Raw genomic sequence first — 5561 nt, 5'->3', positions numbered from 1 at the left:
TGCCTGAGACCAGACGCGCAGGGAGTGTGTCCCACATCACCATTTTAGAACAGGGACATTTCTTCAGTAAAGACTACCTGCAGAAGGCTTCCTCAGGAGCCAGAGGTGAGCGGGGGAAGTTTGCCCACGCCAGACCCCCTCTGGCCTGCAGTCCAAGCCCAGAGGGAGCAGGAACCCACCGCCGGGGCAGACCAGGCGCACAGGGGAGTGTGTCCCCACATCGGCATTTTAGAACAGGGACCTTTCTCCATTAAAGGCTGCTTGAAACTGACAGATGACTCCTGGAGAACCAGAGGGAACAGAGAAGCCCACCCAAGATGCCGGCCAGTCCCAACAACACAGTGTCCCAACGCATACGGCAAATTAGAAAACAGACAGTAGGGAGGAGAAGAACCACACGCAACCTAGCAACTCTCCAGAGAAAAAGCACACCACAAAAAGAAAGCCAGCCCCCAGATTGCAAAGACAATAACTTGGAAGAATTTCTGAGCCTTCCAGAAAGAGAATTTAAAATTGCCGTGATTAAAAAAACTGACAGAAGTCATAAAGGAAAACAATGATAAGGGAAAAATAATCAACGATCAGAAGAATGCAATTGAGTCCCTAGAGAGGGAAAACAATGGTCAGAAGAAAGAAATTGAGTCCCTAAAGAGGGAAGTAAAAGAAATGCAGGAGATCAAAGAATTAATGGAAGAACTAAAGAATTCTGGGAAAAGCAATGAAAGCAGAATAGATGAAATGGAAGAACGAATAAGTAATCTTGAAGACACAGAAATAAAAAGAACCAAAACAGAAAAGGAAAGAGAAGTACGAAGGAAAAAGAACGAAGAAAGACTTCGGGAACTATCTGACTCCATGAGGAAAGGAAATATAAGAGTTATAGGAATTCCAGAAGGAGAGGAGAGAGATGTAGGAACAGAGAAAATATTCAAAGAGATAATTGAAGAGAACTTCCCAAATGTGAAGAAGGAGCTGAAAATTGATATACAAGAAGCAAGAAGAACACCAAACTTCCACGACGAAAGGAAAAATACAGCAAGACACATAATAGTAAAGCTCCCAAGAATCCAGGACAAGGAAAAAATAATGAAGCTGGCAAGAGGAAGAAACAGATAACATTCAAAGGAAAACCAATCAGGCTGACATCAGACTTCTCCGAAGAAACACTACGGGCAAGGAGAGAGTGGAGGGACATAGTCAACAGACTCCAAGAAAACAGATGCCAACCAAGAATACTCTATCCCGCAAAGCTCTCCTTCCTCTTTGAAGAAAGAATATGGACCTTCCCAGACAAACAGAAACTCCGGAATTTCATTGCAACTAAACCCCCACTCCAAAAAATACTACAAGGAGTCCTAAAGCCAGAACCTCAGAGGGACGAATAACAATGAAAGAAGGCCAAAAAAAAAAAAAAAAGTTATTAAAAGAATAAATAAATAAAATCAAAGGAAAGACAAACACAATGGCAAATACAGATGTTAACATATCAATATTAACTCTAAATGTAAATGGACTAAACTCTTCAATAAAAAGACACAGAGTGGCAGCCTGGATTAAGAAACAAAACCCAACCTTTTGCTGTCTCCAGGAAACACATTTAGCTACAAAAGATAAAAATAGGCTCAAAGTTAAAGGATGGAAAACAATCCTACAAGCAAATGGACCAAAAAAGAAAGCAGGAACAGCTATACTTATATCAGATAAAACAGATTTCAAACTCAAAAAGATAAAAAGAGACTCCAATGGTCACTACATTATGATCAAGGGGACAATACTTCAAGAAGAAATAACACTCATTAACATATACTCACCAAACGAAGGAGCACCAAAATATATCAGACAACTGTTGTCCTCTCTGAAAACAGACATCAGAGAAAACACATACGTAGTGGGAGACTTCAACACACCACTATCAACAATGGATAGATCAACAAGACAAAAAATAAGTAAAGAAACCAAAGCTCTAAATAAGGACCTAGAGCAATTAGGCTTAACAGACATCTATAGAACACTAAACCCCAAAAAAACGGAGTACACATTTTCTCAAGCGCACACGGATCATTCTCCAGGATCGATCACATACTGGGGCACAAGACAAACATCAACAGATACACCAAGATTGAAATCATATCAACCATCTTTTCTGACCATGAAGGCATCAAACTAGAAATAAACCATAAAAAGAAGGCAAGGAACTTTCCTACCTCATGGAGATTAAAAACCACACTACTGGAAGACCATTGGACTAATGAGGAGATCAAAGAAGAAATTAAAAAATTTTTTGAATTGAACGACAAGGAGGACACTAATATCCTAAATGTATGGGATGCAGCAAAAGCAGTAATAAGAGGAAAATATATAGCAATAGAAGCTCACATCAAGAAACAAGAAAGAACGCAAAGAAACAACCTCATCTCGAAGCTCAAAGATCTAGAAAAAGAACAACAAAAAAACCCCAAAACCAGTAGAAGAAAAGAAATAATAAAACCAAAGCAGAAATAAATGAAATTGAAACTAAAAAAACAATCCAAAAGATCAATGAAACCAAGAGCTGGTTTTTTGAAAAAATCAATAAAATAGACAAACCCCTAGCCAGGCTCACAAAGGAAAAAAGGGAGAAAGCACAAATAAACAGGATCATCAATGAAAGAGGAGAAATCACAACGGACACAGCAGAAATCAAAGAATAATCAGTAACTACTATGAACAGTTATATGGAAACAAGTTTAACAATCTAGAGGAGATGGACAAATTCCTACAACTCTACAATCACCCAAAGCTAGATAAAGAAGAAATAGAACACCTAACAGACCAATTACAATTAGCGAAATTGAAATGGTAATAAAAAAACCTCCCCAAAACAAAAGCCCAGGACCTGATGGATTTACAAATGAATTCTACCAAACATTCAGAGACGAATTAGTGCCTATCCTTCACAAACTCTTCCAAAAATTGAGAAGGAAGGGACAATACCAAACACGTTTTATGAAGCCAACATTACACTAATACCAAAACCGAACAAGGACAACACAAAAAAGGAAAACTACAGGCCAATCTCCCTAATGAACACTGATGCAAAAATCCTCAATAAAATTTTAGCTATCAGAATCCAACAATGTATCCATAAGATAATTCACCACGACCAAGTTGGATTCATTCCAGGGGCACAAGGATGGTTTAACATCCGAAAATCAATCAACGTTATCCAACACATCAACAAAAAGAAATATAAAAACCATATGATAATATCAATAGATGCTGAGAAAGCTTTCGACAAAGTGCAACACCCATTCATGATAAAAGCCCTTGAAATTCTGGGGATACAAGGAACATACCTCAACATCATAAAGGCCATCTATGACAAGCCAACAGCCAGTATCATTCTCAATGGTGAAAAGCTGAAAGCAATTCCATTAAGATCTGGAACAAGACAAGGATGTCCACTCTCACCATTGCTTTTCAATATAATACTGGAAGTCCTAGCCAGGGCAATAAGACAAGAGAAAGACATCCAAGGAATCCAAATAGGAAAAGAAGAAGTCAAACTATCACTATTTGCAGACGATATGATATTATACATAGAGAACCCAAAAACTCCACAGAAAAGCTAATTCAACTCATCAATCAGTTCAGTAAAGTGGCAGGATACAAAATCAACACGCAAAAGTCAGTAGCCTTCCTATACACAAACAATAAATCTGAAGAAGAAGAAATCAAAAGACCATCCCTTTTGTTATTGAAACAAAAAAAATCAAATATTTGGGAATAAATCTAACCAAAGAGGTAAAGGACCTATACAAAGAAAACTATAAAACACTGTTAAAGAAATAGAAGAAGACACAAAGAAATGGAGAGACATCCCCTGCTCATGGATTGGAAGAATAAACATTATTAAAATGGCCATCCACCAAAAGCAATATACAGATTCAATGCTATTCCAATCAAAATTTCAATGTCATTCTTCAAAGAAATAGAACAATTATTGATGAAATTCATATGGAATCACCAAAAAACCCCGAATAGCCAAAGCTCTCCTGAAAAAAAAAGAAGGGATGGAGGCATCAGACTCCCAGACTTCAAACTATACTACAAAGCCATATCATCAAAACTGCATGGTATTGGAACAAGAACAGACATACAGACCAATGGAATCGAATAGAAAATCCAGAAATAAACCCACAGATTTATGGTCAACTAATCTTTGACAAAGGAGCAAAGAAATGCATTGGAGCAAAGAAAGTTTGTTCAATAAATGGTGCTGGGAAAACTGGGTCGCTACATGCAAAAGAATGAAGCTTGACCACCACCTCACACCATACACAAAAATCAACTCAAAATGGATTAAAGAACTAGACATAAGACCTGAAACCATAAAAATATAGAAGAAATATAGGCGAAACACTACGTGATTTGCACATCAAAGACATCTTTACAGACACATCACCCAAAGCAGTGATAGTGAAGGCAAAGATAAACAGCTGGGACTACATCAAATTAAAGAGCTTTTGCACAGCAAAAGAGACAATAACAAAAACAAAGAGAAACCCCACCAACTGGGAGAACATTTTTGCACCCAACACTAATGATAAAGGACTGATCACAAAAATCTGCAAAGAGCTGATGAGACTCAACAACAACAAAAGAAATAATCCAGTCAAAAAATGGGCAGAAGAGCTTAAAAGAAACTTCTCTGAAGAGGAAATGCAAATGGCCAACAGGCATATGAAAAAATGTTCAACATCACTTGTCATCAGGGAAATGCAAATCAAAACTACCATGAGATACCATCTTACACCAGTGAGAATGGCACATATTAAAAAAACTAGCAACAACAAATGTTGGCGAGGGTGTGGAGAAAAAGGAACTCTTCTGCACTGTTGGTGGGAGTGCAAACTGGTCCAACCACTGTGGAAAGCTGTATGGAGATTTCTGGACCTACTAAACATAGAGCTTCCATATGATCCAGCAATTCCACTCCTAGGATTTACCCAAAGGACACAGAAACATCAATTCCAAAGAACACCTGCACCCTATGTTTATAGCAGCACTGTTTACAATAGCTAAGCTTTGAAACAACCCAAATGCCAAAAATAGATGACTGGATCAAGAAGATGTGGTACATATATACCATGGAATATTACTCAGCATTCAAAAAAGATAAACACATGCAATTTGCAAGCAACATGGATGGCGCTGGAAGGGATCATGCTCAGCGAAATAAGCCAAAAGAAAAGAAAAAATACCGGATGGTCTCACTCATAGCAGGAATCTAGAAAACTTAAATAAGGGACCAGGAAAAATGAATAACTATAAGAAAGTGAAAATCAAAATCAACAAAAAACTATGAACCAGAGACACTTTTAGGGGGGCTGGGGGGAGGGGAGGGATTGGGGTCAGAATGGGGGGCTGCAATTGTATGGGGAAATATAACAATAAAATTTTATTAAAAAAAAAATAAAAAGATATCATACACATTAACAATAACCCTTTATAGGTTAGCAAGAAGAAATCTTTATGGAAGAATTCTACCTTTATTGAAAGATATAATAGAAGACTTCGAG

The sequence above is a fragment of the Talpa occidentalis genome, unplaced genomic scaffold, assembly GCF_014898055.3.
Source record: "Talpa occidentalis isolate TD23 unplaced genomic scaffold, MPIMG_talOcc4v2.1 talOcc4.5, whole genome shotgun sequence".
Lineage (NCBI taxonomy): Eukaryota > Metazoa > Chordata > Mammalia > Eulipotyphla > Talpidae > Talpa > Talpa occidentalis.
Note: the sequence above shows the minus strand (reverse complement) of the source record.